We start from the raw sequence: 22,579 nt of genomic DNA, 5'->3' as shown, positions 1-22,579 counted from the left end.
CCTACCTTGTCATCCTTGTCTTTCCTTTTGAGTAAAACTTACAGTGCCTATAAAAAGTATTTACCCCCCCCAGAAGTTTTCATGCAACAAAAGGTCCCTGAAAGTGGTAACACATGTGGAGAAGTGGTTAAGGAGGTATATGAGGATATGGCACTTCATTATTAGAAGCAGTGAAAAGGGCCTGTAGTTACCTTCCATCTTTATAAACCATTGGTCAGATCTCAGCTGGTGTATTCTGCCCAGTTCTAGGCACCACACTAGTGAAAAATTATGATTGCATTGGGAAGGATGCAGGATATGCAGTAGAATGTTGCTGGGATAAAGCATTTTACTTCTGAGTCGAGACTGTGGAGGCTAGTTCTGCTTTCCCTGGAGCAGAGGAGGCTAAGAGGAGACGTGAATGAGGTATATAAAATTATGAAGAGTAAAGGTAGAATGGACTGCAGGAAACTTTACCCCTTATCAGAAGAGGATAAGACTAAGGGCGTAAATTTAGGAGAAACATTCGAGAGACCATATAGGCCATGTATGTTTTCCTTAGATGGAGAAAAATGGCAGGGGAAGGTGGTGTGGACTTCGATAAAGACACAAAAACAAGATGAGAGACATTGTAGGATAGATAGTGAGAAACTTCTTCTCTTATCAGAGGTATCAATAAACAACTTAAGGTAAGAGCTTAAGAGAGAACAGGGGGCTGCTTTTTCACCCAGAGAGTGAATACATGGCCTGAGAAGGTGATGGCAGGTACGCTCACAACCATTATGAAGTATCTATATGTAATTAGAGTGCCACAATGCCATACCAGTTAGTGCAGTTCTATTACAACTCAAGGTGTTGGAGTTCAGAGTTAAATACTGATGCTGCCTGTAAGGAGTTTGTATGTTCCGCCCCATGAACGCGTAGGTTTCCTCTGGGTTCTCTGATTTCCTCTCATGTTCCACAGACATACCTGTTAGCAGATTAATTGGTCATTATAAATTATCCCGTGATTAGGCTATGGTTAAATAGGTGGGCTGCTGGGTGTTGCGGATTACTGGGCTGGAAGGCCCGGTTCCTCCTTATATCTCTATATAAAACAGATAAAATAAAAATATTAATTTTCACTAAGTACCATATCAGACCTGTTACTTAAGCTATATTGGTAAGAAAATGGGCAAAAAAGTGTATTTAATGTAGCTTGGACAGTTTAAGATGATAATTGAATGATTTGGCTTTCAAGAAAACCCATTTAAATGCTTTGGAACATTGATCACAGAGGTAATATAAGTTAAGAAAGTAGAATACAAGTATTATGAAATGGTACATTTCTCTGGTCAGATCAGAGCAGATTGTGGTCCTGATTTTTTAGCTGTAAAATGAGGTATCTGAGAACCGATCTTACATGAGCACTGAAAATAGTAAATGGTGTTGAAAAGGGAAATCAAGATTATTGAAGAAAAATCATGTGAGTAAATCATGTTAATAGATCAAGAATATGTTTGATATAGTAGCATGATCCATTGCACATAGCATGCTCAGCAGTCAGATTAAAGCATGTGACTGTTTTGGAATCATTTAGGAATAAGCATTTTGTAAATATACTGGCTGTGTGAATTAACATGATTATTATCACAAAATTCAAAAGATCAATTAAATTCACATTCTGCACATATTTTATAGGATTAACAAATTGTTTCACACTAAATGTGATGTCAATTCAAGAGAATATCATTGCAGTTTCAATGCTGATGAATAATATTTGTGCATGTTTTAATAACAAATAGCAAGTAAAACACATAATTTAGAAAATGGGTTATGTTGAATTACAACCAGTTACTCCTAATCAATTACTTCGGAAATATAACATTATATTTTGTAATGTTCATTTATAACTTCAAACATAATTACTAATGAGCATTGATTATTTCAGGAGTTGTAATAACCCTTTAACTATTGGTGCTTTGTTACCAATTCAAAATATATATCTCACCACATTTCTTGATAATTATTTTTATAAACTTCCCTTTTACAGTTATTCACTGTTATTCTTTGAGACCAAGTGTAATGATTTGAATCAAAGACAAGACCCGATTAATTGGGAATAACACTGGTTTACACTGAAAAAATTCTGCTGAAAAATAGTAATATGCCAATTTTTGCTACAAATACATATTAAGGGTTTTAAGAGAAATGTATACTGAATGATGCATAGTCACATCTTTTAAAAATAAATTTGAGAAATATTTCCTTACAAAAGATGAGAAAAGTCTTACCTCTCACAATTCTGACTCTGAGAACAATCATTTTTCATTGTTTCTGTGATAAACTGGAAATGTTTTTTCTTATTAAACTCAACATACATCTGAACACAATGTTCAATTATACAATACTGTGGCATTCAGAACAGTAGCTTGCGTCATTCACTGGGGTGCTCTTTTTAGTAATCTGATGAAATCATTGTAGCCTTTGGCCAGGAGCAGATGTCGTCAGATGGTGCCTAAACTTCCTTGAGTATTTCAACCCTTAATTACTACACTCTCCAGTTGGCGGGTCAGCAGTGGTGGCCAAGTCACTGCCTGTCTGCTCCTGATTTGCAGCTCAACTCCTCTCACCTACTCCATATCCAACAAGAGGCCCTTTCTGCCTCCTCCCCCATCCTGCAAGCTGCTTGGTTCTCGCTCTTTTCACAAAGGCCCAGAGCAGACAACAAATTCCAAGATGGCCTTGCCGGGAACCCTCTACAGCCAATCTCCACATCTGGCATCCTTTGTCCGTGCCCTCCTGGACTAAGGACTGGTACTTCAGTCCTTAAAGTACTTAGAGATGGTAGCGCGATATTAATACGCAGCAGCTCTCCGGACTCTGGATTTGGGGATTGCCAAATGTTATGTGGATTTTCTGGTGTAGTCTGTTTTGTCATGTGCTTTTGTGATATCATTCTGGGGGAACGTTGTCTCATTTTTTAACTGCATTGCATTTGTGGTTTCTAAATGACAATAAACTGAAATTCAATTCAATTCAATTCAATTCAATCCAGGGCCTTCTGCTCATGAGCCTCCTCACATCCTTCCTCCTGTGGCGCTGTGAGCTACATCAGCATGATTTTCTTGTCTTTGGTGCACCGCGGTACGACGTCTGGTCGAAGTGTGGCTTGCACCACCTCTGGGAACTGTAGCTTCCTCCCCACTGCGACCCTCCTCTCCCATGATTTGGTAGTTTGCAGCAGATTGGATTTAGGCCTCTTTGATATGATTGGTGTGGCCCACTTCTTGATGAAAATTACTGCCCTGTTTGCCTCTCCGTTAGCTGCTCTCTTTTTACACCTCTTCCACTCCAGTGCGTCAGCGTGGGACAGCAGGACCTTGTCGTGGCACCTCCTATACCGTCCTTGTGTTAAAGCTGTTTTGCATCCTGACGCTATGTGTGCCGGTGAACCCAGCTGACCACAAAGCTTGTAGTTAGGGTCCTCCCTCAGCCCCCATGTCTGCAGTTGTGATGGTGTAAGGACAGTGTCATACACAGACGGCAGAAATGTGGAAGGGCTCAAGTCTCCAAAGCTCCGACCAAGTGATCTTGTGCCTGGGAAGATCCTATTTCATCCAGGTGCCCCGTGACCCCCAACTCCACAGCATTCGACACCTGCCTTTTGTCCTCAAGGTTCCGTACTTCTGCCTGGAGCATGTCCCGCCTATCCCCGGCACATGCACTGTTGGAAGTAGCCTGAGCTGAGGCTTTGCTGTCCCAGGCATGGGTTGCCAATGATGTCTCTCCATTGCAGGGTACTCACCGCCTGGTCTATGGCTGAGTTGGTGACTCTCTTTCAGCCTGATCTTGTGACTCCTGCTTGGTTTATTAGCTTGTCAGCAGAGCCCTTTAGTGTTAACATAAATCCACACTTTGCAACCTGAACTCCTCCACTACCAATGGGAATGAGAGCTGTAACTGGCCTGATCTTATGTAGATCCCCAGTGAAGAAGAACTTGGGGAGGGAATCCCTGGCCACCTCTGCAGGAGTTTGTTAACTTTCCTCTCAATGCCTTTTACAGTGGCCATGGGGAACTCATACACCGTGAAAAGCCAGAGCAGCATTGGTAGAAGACCATGTTGGTACTGCCATGTCTTAAATTTACCAGGGAGTCCGGCTTTGTTAACCTTCTTCAACCACTCTTCAGTCTGCTTTACAGTGTCGGTGATGTTGGAGCTGTCCGTCATTGCTGCATTAAATCACTTTCCAAGACACTTTACTGGGTTGTCCTCTATGGATGGAGTCACTTCTCCCTGTACTTGAAGACCGGACTTGCTAGTAACCTTAACAAAAACACAAAATGCTGGCAGAACTCAGCAGGCCAGACAGCATCTATGGGAGGAGGTAGTGACGATGTTTTGGGCCGAAACCCTTCATCAGGAGTGAAGTAACATGGGATGGTCAAGGGGGGATAAGAAGTGGGGGGAGGGATAAAGTAGAGAGCTGGGAAGTGATAGGCTGGAGGGAAATTGGCTAGGGGGAAGGTGGAGAATTATGGGAAATAAAAGAGAAAGAAAGGTAGGGCTGGGAGGAGATTATAGTGAGGGGGGAAAGAGAAAGAGAACCAGACTAAAATAATAGATAGGGATGGGGGTAAGGGGGGGCAGGGGTATCAACGGAGGTCTGTGAGTTGAATGTTCATGCCAGCGGGTAGGAGGCTACCTAGGCGGGAGATAAAGTATTGCTCCATTGACCTGCGTGTGGCCTCATCTTGACAGTAGTGGAGGCCATGGACAGACATGTCGGAGTGGGAGTGGTCTGTGGAATTGAAGTGCAGGTAGCCTCTGGTTCTCTTTCTCTCTTTCCCCCCTCACTATAATCTCCTCCCAGCCCTACTTTTCTTTCTCTTTTATTTCCCATAATTCTCCACCTTCCCCCAGCCCATTTCCCTCCAGCCTATCACTTCCTAGCTCTCTACTTTATCCCTCCCCCCACTTCTTATCCCCCCTCGACCATCCCATGTTACTTCACTCCCGATGAAGGGTTTCGGCCCGAAATGTCATCACTACCTCCTCCCATAGATGCTGTCTGGCCCGCTGAGTTCTGCCAGCATTTTGTGTTTTTGTTTATTTCCAGCATTTGCAGATTCACTCGTGTTGCTAATAACCTTCCCTTTTGAACACCATACCTCTGGACCTCCTGGCTTTAATAGTCATCCTAGCCCAGGTAGCTATGCTGTCCAGGGTTTCCAATACCCATCTTGCTTGGACATGGGTTACATTGCTATTGTGAAGTCATTCATGAACCCCTGTTTCGCAGGTGGTCAAATGCTGGGCTCCAACACTGGGCCTCGGGTTACATCTGCTGTTGCTGATATGCGGAGGTTCATACACACGACAAACAAGATGGGGAGATGGCACACCGAGTTGGAATCCCTTTTCGGAGGTCTTGCCACCAGGTTGTAAAGTGGGCTGAAGTGAAGCGTAGCTGGAATCCTCCTAGGCATCCGGTGATCTTGTCTCGTGTTATTGGTGGGATATGGTAGTGGTCCAGGCCATCGTGGATGAGAATGTGTGGAATTGATCCATTGACATTGGGTAAGTCTAACCAGACAACGGTTAGATCAGCTTTTTCTCTGCCTGGCCTCGCGGATCAATTGGCTGATTATTGATTTGTGTTCAAGGCACCCAGTAAAACCCAGGATGCCACTTTCCAGATGGATATGTTGATATAGTGGTTCTCCATTAAGTAAGAGGTCAGCCTTTTCTCAAGCATGGAGAAGAATACCTTGCACTTCATGCTAAGGAGGGAGATTGTCCTAAACTGGGTGATTGTAGAGTGATCTTCTTCCTTGGGGACAAAGCATCCTTCAGCCATTTTCCAGCTTGATGGGATAGAGCCTTTGGAACAAGTCTTCCTCAACATCTTCCACAACCTCCGGAAGAGTCTTGTGCATTTCTTATATACCTTGTAGCGCATACCACTTGGCCCTGGGATGGCAGATGACTTTGCTTTCTTGATGATATCGTGGGCCCTGTCACGTTCAACTCAGTTGCTGCGATTCTTTGTTGTGGGACTTTTGGATTGAATTCTAGTCCCTGATTCCTACGGGGATCGCTGTGTGATTCCCACAGAAATTCTTCCATCTCCTGCTTTGAGATGGTTACAAATTGTTTTGAGTAAAAGGGGCGGCACAGTCATGTAAAGATCTGCGTAATGCTATTCCAGTACCAGCGGCCTGGGCTTCGATTCCGCCAGTGTCTGTAAGGAGTTTGTATGTTCTCCCCATCGCTGTGTGTGTTTCTCTGCATGCTCCAGTTTCCTCCCATATTCCAAATACATATGGGTTAGTAGATCAATTGGTCATATCGGTGTGATTGGGCATCATGGACTCGTTTGGCCAGAAGGGCCTGTTACCATGCTGTATCTCTAAATAACAATAAGATTAAAATTGTGGCTTTCTCTAATTACTTCAGAGGCCAGATTCTGTGCTGAAAATAAAGGTTATTCTAATAGTCATAACTTTTGAATCAGAGTGAAATGGGCGAATGCTTTCAGCAACCCATTCAGTTGGGATGAAAATCCAAGCCTTCTGCCTGGCTCTTTGCTAAGTTGTATGAAAGTGCATTCTATTCCCTGGCTTCTGTTTCAAGTGTGTTGAATAACAACAGATTCCCAGCCTGATATTTGCATATAGAGACTAAACATGTCATAAAAAATTAATTCAAATCGTTCCACTCTCAGTATTCTCTTAATGGTGTGCAAGTCTTAACTACTGCCATCAACCTCTCTGCCACTGAATATCAGCTTTAAAAATTTCAGTGTCTTTCCTCAGATTTTAATACTGTTGAAAACTTATACCATTTAAATTAATATTTTAACTTTTTCTGTATGATTTTCCTTGGCTTATTTTTTTCCTCTATGTGCCATCCTTGTTTACATGTGCCTGAGTAATGGATAACCCTACATAAAAAGAAAGATCTGCGATATTAAATTCAGAAGTTCAAAGTTCAAAAGTACATTTGTTCCCATGAACAAAGCTTCTCTGTTCAATCTTAGTCATCGTTCTTTTTTATCAGTCTTATGTGATTTTGATGTCTGTACAATACTGTATAGGCAAGGTGACTGACAATTATGTGTTTTGGGTCTTAATTTAATACATAACTAAGTTTAAGAAGTGATTTTTTGCTATCTTATACTTAGAAGTATTGGTGAAACAATGCTGAGATGATCAGCAACATAGAGAAGGAGCAGAATTAAGTATTGTGGACTGCATTTTTAAAAATTTCCCTATTAATTTTGAGAAGGTCATGGGAAGCCATTGCCGTTCCCTGCTTGAGTCTGTGTAGTGAGGGTCCCCCAACAATGTTATTTGATTGCATGTTCCAACATTTTGAACCAGTGATTTTGATGAAATAGTTAAAAAGTAGTTTCATGACAGGATTATGTACAACTTGCAGTGGAATTTGAGGGCAGTGATAACCCCGGTGAGTTACTGCTTTTCCCTTTGCTATTGCTCTGTCGGTGATAAATGGGGACTTAGCTTTGTCCTCAGGTGATGCTTTGTCCCCAGCTTTGTCCTCAGGTGATGTCAAACTTCTTGAATGTATTGAAGTGGCACGTAGCCAGGTAAATGGAAAGTATTCCATCACATTACTGCCTTGTCTCACAGGCTCAAGAGTAGTACAGAGAAAATGTTTCATTGGAAGGATCAGTAACCAGATGACACAAATTTAATGTGATTGGGGAAAATTGACCATCAATAACACGAAGAAACATTTTTCTTTACAGGATGCTCATTGGAATACATTGTCTGGAAGGTTGAGTGAAGTACGTTGAATGGCAACACTCAGCAGATGAAAGCGTTCATGAAGAGAGAGCAAAATTTGAGATTAATTAAATAGCTTTGTTAAGGAGTTGGCAGAGGGATAACGGGTAGAAATGTCAATGAGCAGAAGGTAGGTTTTGAAGTTTGGGGAGAAGCACAAAGGTGATGTGAAGGGCAATTTTTTTTTTTATTCAGTGTTTTGTAGATGCCAACAATAGATTTCAGGTGAAGTGGAGGAATCAGGCAGTCCGAGGAAGTTTGAGGCTTTAAGTTAGGCACTTGAACATAAAGGAAATAGAGGAAATGGATGAAATACAGGACGATGTCATTTAGTGTCAACTGGCATCAAGATTTCACAACATTGTAGGCTGAATGGCCTATCTGGTGCTGTATAGTTCTAGGTACTTGAATAGTCTAATCAAAGTTAGGTTTATTGTCATCTACACAAATGTGTATATGCGGGGGTGTAACAAAAAACTCACTGGCAGCAGCGTCACAGGTTCATTGAATAATAAAAGCAGTATTCACAATAAAAGCATAAACACGAAGAATACATTGTGTTTACAAGGATGGAAACAATTAGAATATAAAAATAAAGTCTGCTTTAGTATAAAGTGATCAAAGTGGTTATAGTGTCTCTGCAAGCTTGTGGTTTTTTTCCGAGTGCGCTCCCATATTTCGAAGACGTGCGGGTCAGGCTTAGGCATAGAAAGTTGTGAGCGTGCTATGCTGGTGCCAGACACATGGCAACACTTGCCCCCACCACATCAGACGTTGATGATAACTATTCATTTTACTACATGTTTCAATGCTTTGATGTTAATGTGACAAATAAATCTTATCTTTAAATCTTTAAAAAGTACGTCTATAGAAGTTTGATAGTGTTCTGTAACAAGTCAAGCCTCCTTAACCTCCTAAGAAAGTAAAGACAATGGCATGCTTTCCTTATGATAGCATCAAGAGCTGGGCCCAGGACAGATCCCCCGATATATTAGTGTGCAAGAATTTATTGATGCTGATTCTCACCACTGCTAATCCCTTACTGTAGGCTAGCATGTGCTTATCTTCCTTTCCTTTCCTGAAGTCAACAATCAGCTGTCCAGTTTTACTGACATTGAGTGAGGTGCTGTTTTTGCAGCGACTCTCAATTAGGTATCTGATCTTGCTCCAGTAGGCTGACTCTGTGATTTGTCCATTGGTGAATTTGCAGAAGGCATTGGAGCTGTGTTTAGCCACATACTTAGCCACGTATGCATCGAGTACAGCAGGGGGCTAAATATACAGTACTAAAGTTCACCTGTGTTGATGATGAATGTGGAGGAGATGTTGTTACCAAACGTCACTGATGAGGACATTGAGTATCCAGATGCAAGTGATGGTATTGAAGCCCAGGTCTTGAAGCCTGATGAGATTGGCTGGCATGTTCGTCTTAAGCGCCAAGCTGTGGTTGAGAAACAGCAGCTGACAGATGAGTCACTTTTGTGTTAAGCTATTTCATCCTTCTAGAATTGAACAATTTTTGGGAATATAAGTCATCAATTACCCTTGCTGCCAATCCTTCCACGTAATCATACGCAATGTGTTTATCTGTAATGTTTTTTCAGAAAAGTTCTTTTCTCTGATATTGAGGGACCAACCAGATATTTCAGATTTGAATAACAATTTACTAAAGGGAATGTCTCTTTACATTTGACCTACCAAAGAGCAACACTTTACAACTGATTGGTTAAAACTCCATCTACCATTTCCCTGCCCACATCTGCACTTGATCTACAAACGTATATCCCATTGTATTCTTTGCCAGTCTTCTATGCTATCCAGCACCACCAATACTTGCATCATCTGCAAACTTACTAACCCACTGATCTGTATTTCCATCCAGATCATTTAAATACATCACAAACAACAAAGGTCTAAGTACAGATCCCTGAAGAACACCACTAGTCACATATCTCCAGCTAGAATAAGTCTGTTTTACTATTACCCAGTCTTCTATGAGCAAGCCAGTTCTGAATTCAAATGGCTAATTCACCATTGATCTGATGCAGCTTAAATTTCTGGATGAGTCTTCCATGTGAGACTTTGTCAAACACCTTATTAAAATCTATGTAAACAACATCCACAGCTCAACCTTCATCAATCACCTACATCAAAAAACTCAATCAAGTTAGTAAGACATGACTTGCCCCATACAAAACCATGCTGGTTCTCCATAATTAAGCCATGGTTTTCCAAATGCGCATCAATTCTATTCCTAAGAACACTCTCCAGTAACTAACATAAGACGCACTGCTCCATAGTTTGCAGGATTATCCCTGGTTTCCTTCTTGAACGATGGAACAAAATGAGCTACTCACCAGTCCTCCAGGATCTCACCTGTGGCTAGAGAGGACACAAGGATGCTGGTCAAGACCGCAGAAGTCTCTTCATTTCTATTTCTCATCTGGCCCGAGGGAATTATCCACTTTAATACTCTTCAAGAGACTCAACGCTGCCTCCTCCTTTACTCTGAAATGCCTAAGCATATAAATATTCTGGGCATTGATCTCCCTATCCTTTACGTTCTTCCCTTTGGTAAATACTAACATAAAGTATTCACCTACATGCTTTGCATCTATCCAGGCAAATGTTCCCTCCTTTACCCTTGACTGGTCCCACCCTCTCCCTAGTTATTCTCTTGTTTCTAAGGTTTTGTATAGAATGCCTTAGGATTCTCTTTAATCCTATTGCCAAGGACATTTCCTGAGTTCTTTTCCTGCTTCTTTATAATCTTCATGGGCTCTGTTGGATTCTAGCTTTCCAAGATTTACATACTTTTTCTTCACTTTCTTGAAAAAATTTGCTTCCTCTCCCGATGTCCAAGGTTCTCCCACCTTGTCATCCTTGTCCTGACTTCTGTTTGGACCACACCTGTCCTTTACTCTGTGCATTTGGTCTTCAAACACCCACCATATGTTGGCAGCGGGTTTGCCCAGAAATCCCAATTAACTCTCCCTCATTCCTGACTAATGCTCTTGTAACTGACTATGCTCCAGTTTAACACTCTCCCACTAAGTTAATACTTATCCTTATCTGTGGTTATCTTAAAACTTAAGGAATTGTGATCACTGTATCCTAACTGCTCACCCAGTGAAAGGTCAGTCACTACCTAACATGTCCAGTACAAACCCTCCTCTTGTTGGACTACCTGAGTATTGATTTAAGAAGCTACTGGATGCAGCAAACAAATTCTGCACCGACTAAACCTCTTACACTAAGAAGGTCCCAGTTTATACTCGGCAAGTTGAAGACCTGTATGACAACAATCTTATTGCTGTTTACGTTTTTCCTTCATCTGCTGACATGTCTTTTCCTCAATGTTCCAGCGGCTCTGGGTCAGGAAAGTGTCATAATACATTCCCATCAGTGTGGTTGCACCCTTCCTATTTTTGAGTTCTATCCATATAGACTCAGTAGACAAGCCCTCCATTATGTTCCCTCTGAGTGCAGCTGTGATAATGTCCTTAATTAGAAGTGCAACTCCCTTCCACCCAACACTGTTACCTCCCCCCCCCCAACACTGTTACCTCCCCTACCTATCTTTTCTAGAACATTGAAAGTGTGGGACATTAAGCACGCACTTCTGTCTCTCTCTCATCTAGGTCTCTGAAATGTTTACAATATCATTGTTCCACATACTGACCCATGCTCTAAATTCATTACCTTTATCCATAATACTCCTAGCATTAAAGTACAGACACTTCAAACTATCCATCCTATCATAGCTATTACTTTGGTCTTGCCTGTTTTCACTGGCCTTGGCATCTACCTTCCTTATTGTCCCTCTGCTTTTTGACCTGGTGTTCTGGTTTCCATCTACCCCCCATGTCAAACTCATTTAGACTCTCTCAAGTAGCACTAGTAAACATCCTGGCCAAGATTTTGGTTCCAGTTTAGATGCAACCCATCTCTCTTGTACAAGTCACCTTTGGCTTGGACAAGAAGGATGAGTTGCTCTTGTTATATCTTTGGCTCTAACTTCGTCAAGCTTAAGTTTTACAATCAAATAAATGACTTCAAAAGACTCAGCACCCTTAGCCTCTGCCTGTTCTTGCCTTAGACTATTGACTGCAGACAAGTCCCAACAGGCACAAACTATGTTTTGAAACTGGTGTGTAAACTCCGCAAGGAAATGTCTTCCGTATTCGCTATGTTCTCCTGCTCTGCAGACAAGCCTTGACAGGCACAGGGTTGTTGTTGTTGCTCCACTTGAACTCAGGAACAGTGGAGAACTATACCACTGAATATTTGGTGATTGTACGAAGATTCTGCACACAGATGTTTGTTGTTTATTCTTCTTGAGCCGTCCCTCAAGATCAATGGTGATATGTTTCCGTTCTGGTTTTGTATGTTTAGGGTGACTGATGAGGCCAACATGGGGAGAAAGGTACCAGACAGATTGGAAAGATGGGTGGTTTGTCAGGCGATGCCCTTGTTTTGCCATTTATGCTGTTTTTTTGTGCAACATAATTGCTTGGATTTGAGATTTTCAAAACCATCCTGGATGTTTCATCTCCTCAAAATGGTCATGTGCCAGGGATTCTAAAAACTCATAGGGGGTGTTGCATTTTTTTTTAATGAGGATTTGAAAACATTCTTGAATCTTGTCCTTTGCCAGAATACATAACAAGGAGTCAGAAATATTTATGGACTCAGCTGAGTATAATTGCTGCCTCAGTACTGGGGAATGTTGGCCTGGGACAGGATATTGCCACTGATTTGTTTATCCTTTTAGTAGATTTGGAAGGTTTTGCAGAAGCAGCATTAGTTCCATTGCCTTGTATTGCCAGGTTTAGGAAACACAAAGACGGCAGTGATTATTGCATGTAGGAAGCATAGATCACTGCTATCCTTATCTGACCATGCCAGTCTGGTGTACAGTATACAGCAGGTATCATTTTATTTGATGGCTGTTCATCTACTGAAAACACTTTTGAATAAGTTTTCTTGACAGATACATGGAATGAATGGTTGCCTTTTGAGGAAAGGTCAGACACGCAAGATCTGTACCTGCTGAAGTTTAGAAGTGTGTGATGGGACTTTACTGCAACATATCAGATCCCAAGTGATAAAGGAAGTCACTGTTTAAAAACAAATGGGGTGGAGGTACAGGAGGCTGAAGACCCGCAATCAACGTTTTAGAAAGCGTTATTTTTCCACTGGCACCAGATTTCTGAACAGTCCATAAGCCCTTGAATGTTTTCTCATTATTTGTCTTTTGCACATTTTCTTAGTCTTGTAACTTACAGTAATTTTTATGTCTTGCACTGTACTGCTGCCACAAAACAGTAAATTTCACAACATTTGTCAGGGATAATAATCCTGTTTCTGATTCTGAGGATTAAATGGATCCTTAAGGGGCAGTAGAGCTGTAGAATAATTCTTTGAGTATTTTTATGGCAATGTTAAATTGATTTTTGTTAAAGAAGGGATGAAAGATCAGAAGAAGTGGACAACAATGCAACAGTGAAGTCACAATCAGATTAGGACAGATCTTATTAAATGAAGGAGGAGGTCTAAAATAATGAGTGAGACACTTGCACTCCTATGTGATATGTTCAAAAGTAGAAACATAGATAACCTGCAGCACAATACAGGCCCTTCGGCCCACAAATTTGTGCTGAACATATCCTTACCTTAGAAATTACTAGGCTTACCTATAGCCCTCTATTTTACTAAGCTCCCTGTACCTATCTAAAAGTCTCCTAAAAGACCCTATCGTATCCGCAAGTACATTATGTTCATTCATTCATTATGTGCCATGTCGTATGACATACAGTAGGTGATCATGGTCTTTCCATGACTATGTTTGTTCTTGGCAAATTTTTCTACAGGTGACCTGCCATTGCCTTCTTCTGGGCAGTGTCTTTACAAGATGGGTGACCCCAGCCATTATCAATACTTCTCAGAGATTGTATGGCATCAGTGGTCACATAACCAGGACTTGTGATAGGCTCATTACCAGGAGCTTGAGTGTGTTGCTTGGACTTACAGCTTCTGCAGATCTCCCCTTGTCTGTGTACCTCAATGCACCAATGGCTGTGCTGATGGGGTTATTCCTTCTGTGTTCTGATGTGTGAGTTCAAGCACTTAAGGTTCTTTAGCACAAACACTGTGGTTCATGATTGCATGATTGACATCATGCCTGCTATGAACAGTTCAGCAGGCAATCACTGCTCAAATACATTATCTGGTATTCATGCAGAGTGCACGCACACACACACACACACACACACACACACCTGACACCATTCTAGACTACCAAATGTTCCTGCATTATCCAAAAAAAAATTATGCTAAAAATCTAATTCTTTTCCTCCATTATCTCGAAACTCAAAAATTAAAGAGGCATGTTTCTCATTACAAAATGCAAACATTTGAGAAATAACCTGATGGTGTAAAAGGTTACATGGAGAATGTGGATTTGGAATATAATTTCAAATTTGCAAGCAGGACATGTGATGCACCATCAATAACTCTTGGAGACGTGAGGCGATATATAGGCTTTTATTGGCTGGAAGAAAGAACAAGCAGCAAGTGACCACCACACTACATCCTGGAGACTGAGGCCGGGGCTGTATCTCCAATCGTCTTTATACCGGGGTCCGTGGGAGGAGCCACAGGAGCAGTCAGCAGAGGGCGTGTCCAGACAGGTATATGTAGTTCCCCACATTCAACACCCCTTTGTTTTAAAAGAGAGTCCCCATGGGGCGAAGTTTCTTACAAGTATATTTATAGGTTAAGTCTATCAGGTGGTCGAATCTGTCGCTGCGATCTATGTAGCACCGGCTGTGATTGCACAGGTGCTGGTGGTGATTCCACTGGAGACAGTGGTTGTGCTGGTTCTGGCCTGACTGGAGGTGTCGGCCCACTAGACGTCAGTGATCCCTCATGCGTGAGCAAGGCGCCCGGTATGGGAGTGTCGTGAGGAGTCTGTGTAGGGCTTGGTGTGTGCAGTGTCACCTCAGGTCCAGGGTTCATAGTTACTGTGGAGTGTTCGGGGTAGTGGTCTGCTGCTCCTGTGGGCGCCAGGTCGCGGACGGAGACCATGACCTCCCACCCATCAGGTAAGACCACATAGGCATACTGGGGGTTCGCATGTAGTAGGTGAACCCTCTCGACCAACGGGGAGTATTTATTGCTCCACACATGTTTCTGGAGCAGCACTGGCCCTGGGGATGTCAGCCAAGCCGGTAGGGTCGTCCCAGTGGCAGACTTCCTGGGAAAAGAAAAGAGGCGTTCATAAGGGGTGGCATTGGTGGACGTGCATAACAGAGAGCAGATAGAGTGGAGTGCCTTGGGAGGACTTCCTGCCATCGACAGACCGGCAACCCTTTTGACTTAAGGGCTAAAAGTGTGGCCTCCCACACTGTGGCATTCTCCCTCTCCACCTGTCCATTTCCCTGGGGATTATAGTTCATAGTCCCTCATTACGCAGACAAGACCTGCCCCCTGGTCAAGTCCACCACATTTGCCCTCTCTGCCGAGGCCCACGTCTCCGAGAGTTATTGATGGTGCATCAATTTTATTGGCTGGAAGAAAGAACAAGCAGCAAGTGACCACCACACAACATCCTGGAGACTGAGGAAGGGGATGTCTTTCCAATCGCGTTTATACCGGGGTCAGTGGGAGGAGCCACAGGAGCAGTCAGTGGGGGGGGGGGGGTGTCCAGACAGGAATATGTAGTTCACCACAACATGATTTCTGATTCAAAACAAGTTTGAAAATATCAGCAAATTGGTTCCAAAACTATTGGGTGCTCTTTGTACACCATTTTCATGGTTTTTCTGTGATAAAGTGGGTTTCCTCTAAGTTCTCCAGACTCCCCCCACACCTAAAGTGGCAGTAATAGTTTTTACTGTCCACTCTATACCACCCTTTTGTGTAGATTAATTGCAAAAAAAAACATATCAATGGGAGAAAAAGCAGCAGGGGTATGAGGAAGTTAGGAGAGGGAAGATGTTGCCAAGCTGTTTGCTACCTGGGAGCTGGCATGGACCCATTTGGATGAGTGGGATAATGAAAAGGCTTGTGAGAAATTGTAAGTAAATGCAGGAAGCGAACGTCAAAAGTTCTCGAGTCTGTTCCAACATTCAGTAGGATGATGGCTGCTCCTTTGTAACTTGTTTCTGCTTTATGCCTATTAAGCTTTATGCTTTATGTTTATTAATTCCCAGAGTGCTTGGAATATCTTGTGTATAATTTCTCCTCATGCAGAAAATAATATGACAAGTCCAGATCTTTTAGTGGAGGTCAAATACTGGGTGGACTTAAGCAATTGTAATGGGAGAATTTCAAATGATTTCAATGGATAAACGGATCAAATTGACTTTCCTATCCATACTGGTCTTGTGAATATGTTGCCAAGGGGAATTTTAGCTCAGGATAGACAAATACTTTAATATACATAGTTAAAGTTCTAACGTGATTACTTGAAGACGTAACAATTTACAGTGAGGGAACATATTAAGTACAGCATAAGAGTCAGAATTCCCTTTTCCCAAAGTAATGGGCTGGGTTGATCAGACCCAAAAGACCTAAACAATTCGATTGCCCGGGAGATGTGGGAATAAGCATACAAGCACAACAAAATCATTTAAACCTAATTTATTATCACAAAATAGAAAGCGAAAATAAACCACAATAAATGTTACGTAGTAAGTTGCAAATACTTCAGGACTTATGATTCTTAGCCTCCACTTGATTTTTATGCTGTTGTTGGGTGGACTTTGATTGTCACTGTTGTCAGGGGACTTGATTGTTGCTTCTGATGAGGAAACTCTGAATTCCTACTTGTGAAACCACCCTGTGTCTCTTAGGCGCCAATCGTGATTCATCCAGTCTGGGTGAAGTCCCAAGAACTAAAAGAAAGGTACCCCAGTAAATAGAGGGTTACAAAAGCATAGAGAGCCAGGCAGAGACAGGTTCTTGGGTCTTTTTTTCTCATGCCACTAACTTAGCATGGTTTCTTTCATTCAAGCAACTTCAGTGTTCATTGACAGACATCCTCATGCCACTGCTGCCTTGAGGCCAGGAAAGACTCCAGCCGCTATCAGCAAGCATTAAACATTAACAACCTTTCAGTGTTTAACTTGTACAGACACCTTGACAGCTTACATGCAGTGAGCTCATAAAGGGTTAAAATTCCACTTGGAGCTCTTCAGATTTTCATCCAATATTTTACAAAACTTAACACGCCACAGCTTGCACAGTTCCTTCGTCTCTGCCGCATCTCTTCCTAGGGTGATGCTTTCTTTTCCAGGTCATTAGAGATGTTCTGCTGCTTCAAAGAATGGAGTTACCCTTCACCTACCATTGATGCTGCCCTCAGCTGCATCTCTTCCATTTCCCGGACATTCGTACTGGCCCCGTTTTCCCACCGCCTTAACAGCAATAGATTTCCTCTTGTCCTCACCTACCACCCCATGACCCTTTGCATGCAACACTCATTCTTTACAACTTTTGCCTTGTTCAATGGGATCTTACCACCAAACACATTCCCCCCCCCACCCCACACACTCTCTGCTTTCTGCAGGAATTGCTCCCCCCATGATTCCCTTGTTCATTCGTCCCTCCCCAATAATTTCCCTACTGACACATATCACTGTAGGTGACAGAAATGCTAGACCTGCTCACTAGCCTCCTCCCTCACCACCATTCAGTGCTTCCAGGTGAAGCATCACTTGGGGTTGGGGTTGAAGCAACACTTGAATCTGTTGAGCTTGTCGATCGTATCCAGTTCTGCTGCTGCGACCTTCTCTACATTGGTGAGATCTGATTTAACTTGGGGCACTGTTTTATCAAGCACGTCTGCACCATTTGCAAAGCAGTATTTCCTGGTGGCCAACCATTTTAATTCATATCCCCATTCCTGCTTTGACATGTTGGTCTCTGGCCTCCTCTTTTGCCATAATGAGTTCACTCTCAAGGTCAAGGAGCAACACATATTCCTTCTAGGTCGCCTCCAACTTGATGGCATGTCTCTGCATTAACACCAATTACTCCTTCTGATATTTTTTCCTTCCCTTTCCTTATTCTTCTATTCTCTACTCTAGCCTCTTACCATTACTCCTCACCTGCCTATCATCTTCCCCTGAAGCATCTCCTCCTTCCCTTTGTCCTATGGTCCACTTTCATCTCCTATCAGATTCCTTCTTCTCCAGCCCTGTACCTTTCCCTCCCACCTGGCTTCACCTATCACTTTCTAGCTACTCCTCCTTTCCCTCCCCCCCCACTTTTTCTGGCATTTCCCCCTTTTCTTTACAGTCCTAACTACATTCACTTCAGCCCCCTGAAATTCTTGAATTTACTAATTCTCCAGTGTAATTTTCCAGCTATTCAATACCCACTCTTGCTTTTCCTTTACTCTTTATAGATCTGGAAAAACCTTTGATAGCTTCTTTTATATTGCTGTTTAGGTTGCCTTCATATATCATCCATTCGTTCTTTATGATTTTGTTCAGTTGCCTTCTGATGGTTTTTAAAAGCTTCCCAATCCTCTAACTTCCCACTGATTTTTGCTATATTATATTCCCTCTTCTTTGCTTTTATTGTGTCTTTGACTTCCCTTGTGACCCACAGTTGCTTCATCCTCCCTTTATAATTCTTCTTCATCTTTGGGACGTTTCTATCACGTGATTTCCAAGTTGCCCACAGAAACTCCAGCCATTGCTGTTCTGTTGTCATTCATGATAGTGTCCCTTTCCAATCAACATTGTCAGCTCTTCTCTCATACCTCTGTAATTCCTTTCACTCCACTGGAGTACTGATACATCTGACTTTAACTTCTCCCTCTCAAACTACTGAATGAATTCTATCATATTATGAACTCTGTCTCCTAAGAGTTCCTACACTTGAAGCTACCATGGTTCATTACACAACACCCAATGCAGAATTGCTTTTCTCCAAATAGGTTCAACCACAAGCTGTTCTAAAAAGCCATCTTGTAGGCATTTTACAAATTCACTCTCTTGGGTTCCAGCACCAACCTGTTTTTCCCAATCTACCTATATATTGAAATGCCCAAGATTATGGTAACATTACTCTTATTATGTTACTTCACTATCTTCCATTGTTATTTATATCCCACATCCTGGCTACTGTTCGGTGGCCTGTATATAATTGCCATCTGTGTCTTTTTACCCTTGCTTATTATAAGGAATCTACATCTTCTAATCTTATATTACCTCTTTCTATCTGATTTCATTTTTTACCTACAGAACTACCCTACCCTCTCTGCCTACTTGCCTGTTATTTCAATACAAGTTGTATCCCTGGATGTTAAGCTCTCAACTATGACCTTCATTCAACCTTGACTCACTGATGTCCGCAACATCATACCTGCCAATCTCTAACTGTGCTACAAGATCATCTACCTTTTTCCATATAGTGCATGCATTCAAATATAACACCTTCAGTCCTCTACTCATCACAATTTTCAGTTGTCCCGTTGCACTTCATCTGTTCCCACTGACTGCAATATTGTCTTATGCTGCTTGTCTTTCCGCACAGCCTCACTATACAATATATCATCTTGTATAACTATTGTCTCACCTTCAGCACTATCACTCCAGTTTGCATCCTCCTGCCAAATTAGTTTAAACCCTCCCCAGCAGCTCTAGAGAATTTGCCCGCAAAGATATTGGTCTCCTTGAGTTCACACGTAACCTGCCCTTTTTGTATAGGTCATATGTTCCCCAGAAGAGATCCCAATGATCTAGAAATCTGAGCCTTGCCCCCTGCACCACTCCATCTACCACTCATTTATCTCTACAATCATCCTATTCCTGCCCTGGCTAGCATGTGATACTGGGAGTAATCTAGTGATTATGACCTTGGAGGTCCTGCTCTTCAGCTTCTTTCCTAAATTCCAATACTCAACATGTAAGTCCCTCATCATCACCCATCTACTACTGAAGCCTGCACTCTGAGTGTGACCACCTCAGTAGAAGTCTCAGCTTCTGATGTTTCCAGCCTCCTGGATAGTCCTGAGTACGTCCAGCTCCAGATCCTTTCCTTGACCTAAAGTTGGGTGCTCTTCCTGCAGATGGAGTCATTAGAGGAACTGTTAGGTGACCTGAATCCCGAATCTCACAGAAGGAACTGCCTGATCTACCATCCTACCAACATTTCTTATACCTAGAAGTTCTCAAGCTTTAAGTTCTCATTTGCATTTGGTTAAGCTTGTTAAACCAGTGCCTGCCCACTCTAACACTGGCTTCCTGCAGCAATGACTGCTCCAACAATAGTTATTGCACGTACACGGTCTGCCGAGTCCCTAAAAGATCAAGAGGATTGCAGCCCTTTGAAAATTTCAGAAAGGCTCCGAGCTCTTTTTAAACCTCATGTCGCCTTGCCAACGAATGATATCTTGCAATAATTGCAGTCTGCAGAAAAGTTACAAAAGGTCCCAATCTTTTTCTGAATCTCACACAACCTCACCAATGAACAATCTCTTGCAATGAGTGACCTTCAAAAATTTGATTCTCTGATAACTCAGGTTATGGAAAAGAATCTTTGTAAACTCCGGATGGATGAAGTTTTGTATAATAAATTTTTTCAATGTGTCTTCCATATGATTCCAGTGGCCACCTGGGAAAGCTCTGATGCTTGGGATCCACCTTCCTGGTCGTTAGCAGTGAAAGTGAATCCCTATTTGTGGTCAATACTGAATGTGGACAATTTGTTAAGTATGCAAGATAGACTCATGTATGAGAAATAAAGTTTTTGGAGAGACTGCAATGCTGAGAGACAATTTCAAAAAGAAACAAGTTTCAGGAAAAACTGTCTTGCATTTGAAAATGGACATTTTTTTTTCAGGCCAATGAGGTTGGAAATAATGGTGGCTATAAAATTTTAGGTATAATGCTATTCTTGACATCATTCGTGACAATTTTTTGTTGATAGTGTTTTAGTGCTATTGAAAATCCCACTGGAAATTCAAGACCTGGAAATTTAGAAGTATAAAAGATGGGAATATGTTTTCTAGATTATGTTCCCTGTCACTCTATTTATTTGAGATAGAGTTGTCTGATTTCAGTTCTAAGCCAGAGTGTTTTTAGAAAGATTTTAAAAAATGGATGACAGTATGGGAGCTTGAATATGTTTAGCAATGAACTAATCAGATGAAAATCCTTTAATGTCAAAAAATGTCTAAGGATTACAGATGATCAGACCAAAAGTAAAAGCCAAATGATTATCAGGTGACCCTGAAAATAACAGGAACAACAATGCAGAATTAATAGGAGACTTTAATAAACAGAATATGAAAGTAAATTACTATGTTGAAGGCATCCTTACTCTTTATCTGCTATATGGTTTCAGTGTGACCTACATATTTCATATTATGGCATTTTTGTCAAATAGCAACTCTATGATTTATAAATAACAAGAGAAAGTAATAAAGTGTTCTATTGTTAAAAAGGCACCTTAAAAATAAAGAAATAAATAAATAGATTTGAAGTATTGTTAGTTAAAAACATTTCAGCGATGAAATAAGGAGGGAATGGTTTACAAAATAAATGCAGAAAGGATTATGAGAGTTTAATGAATAAAGACATGCACTAATTAATTAATTTGGTGGCTGCCAAGTCAAAATTTAATATGAAAATTGAAGATAAAATGAATAGAAAACAAGCTTTTTTTTTCAAAAATAGAATGGGGAGTGGAAGTTTGAGAATGCTGTAGTGTTATTTTGGATTGAATTATAAATATAGAAACTGAGCTGAAAGCTGAATATCAAATAGCTATTACCATGAGTTTGCAGACCTTGAACTAATCAGAGAAAATGTGAATATATCATAAATTCTACTCTCAAAATAGTGAAACAAGAAAACATAATGAATTTGAAGTAACTAATTGGAAGCCCTAAGGATAGGAAGCAAGTATCTGGAAATTAATAACATTTATCTATGAACATATGTAAGAGCAATCTTTCAAAGAGATCCACAACTTATCAAATAAATAAGACATTAATAAAAAGAAGTAGACATAAGTCATCCAGCCCATTAAGCCTGCTACTCCGTTCAAAAAGATCATGTCTGATTTGGCCATGGACTCATCTCCACCTTCCTGCCTTTTCTGCATAACCCTTAATTCACCTACTATGCAAAAATTGTGCCTTAAATATTCAAAGCACATTTATTATCAAAGTATATATACAGTATACAACCCTGAGATTCACATTCCCATAGCAGCCACGAAATAAAGGGAAACCATGGAGCCATTTAAAGAAAAACACCAAACTCCAACATGCGAAAAAAACCAAATCGAGCAAATGGCACAAATAAAACAATCTTAAAACACAGGATACAAAAGACCGAATTACAAAGACTTTGAATGAGTCCAGGCATATTCAGTTCAGCTACATTTAATGAGGCAGCCTGTACTGCATCTCTGAGCAGAGAACTCCACAGATTCACTACTCCCTGGGAAAAGCAATTCCTCTTCATCTTTGTCCTAATCTCTTCCCCTGAACCTCAAGGCTACGTCCCCTAGTTCTAGTCTCACCTACTTTTGGAAACAACTTTTTTGCCTTCCTATTATCTATCCCTTTCATAATTTTATTTGTTTCTCTCATTCTTTTGAATTCCCATGAATATAGCTCGATCAGACTATTGCATCCCCTATTAGTATGACAAATTCAATCATACTGTAATCACTCTTTCCAAGAGGGTCCCTAATGACAAGATCATTAAACTTCCCTCTCTCATGGCACAGGACCAGATCAAAAATAACATTGCCCTTGCAAATTCACTAACAAGCTGTTC

This window comes from Hypanus sabinus, chromosome 23 (assembly GCF_030144855.1).
Source record: "Hypanus sabinus isolate sHypSab1 chromosome 23, sHypSab1.hap1, whole genome shotgun sequence".
In the NCBI taxonomy this organism is placed as follows: Eukaryota; Metazoa; Chordata; class Chondrichthyes; order Myliobatiformes; family Dasyatidae; genus Hypanus; species Hypanus sabinus.
The sequence above is the reverse complement of the archived record's forward strand: the minus strand, read 5'-3'. Positions refer to the sequence as shown.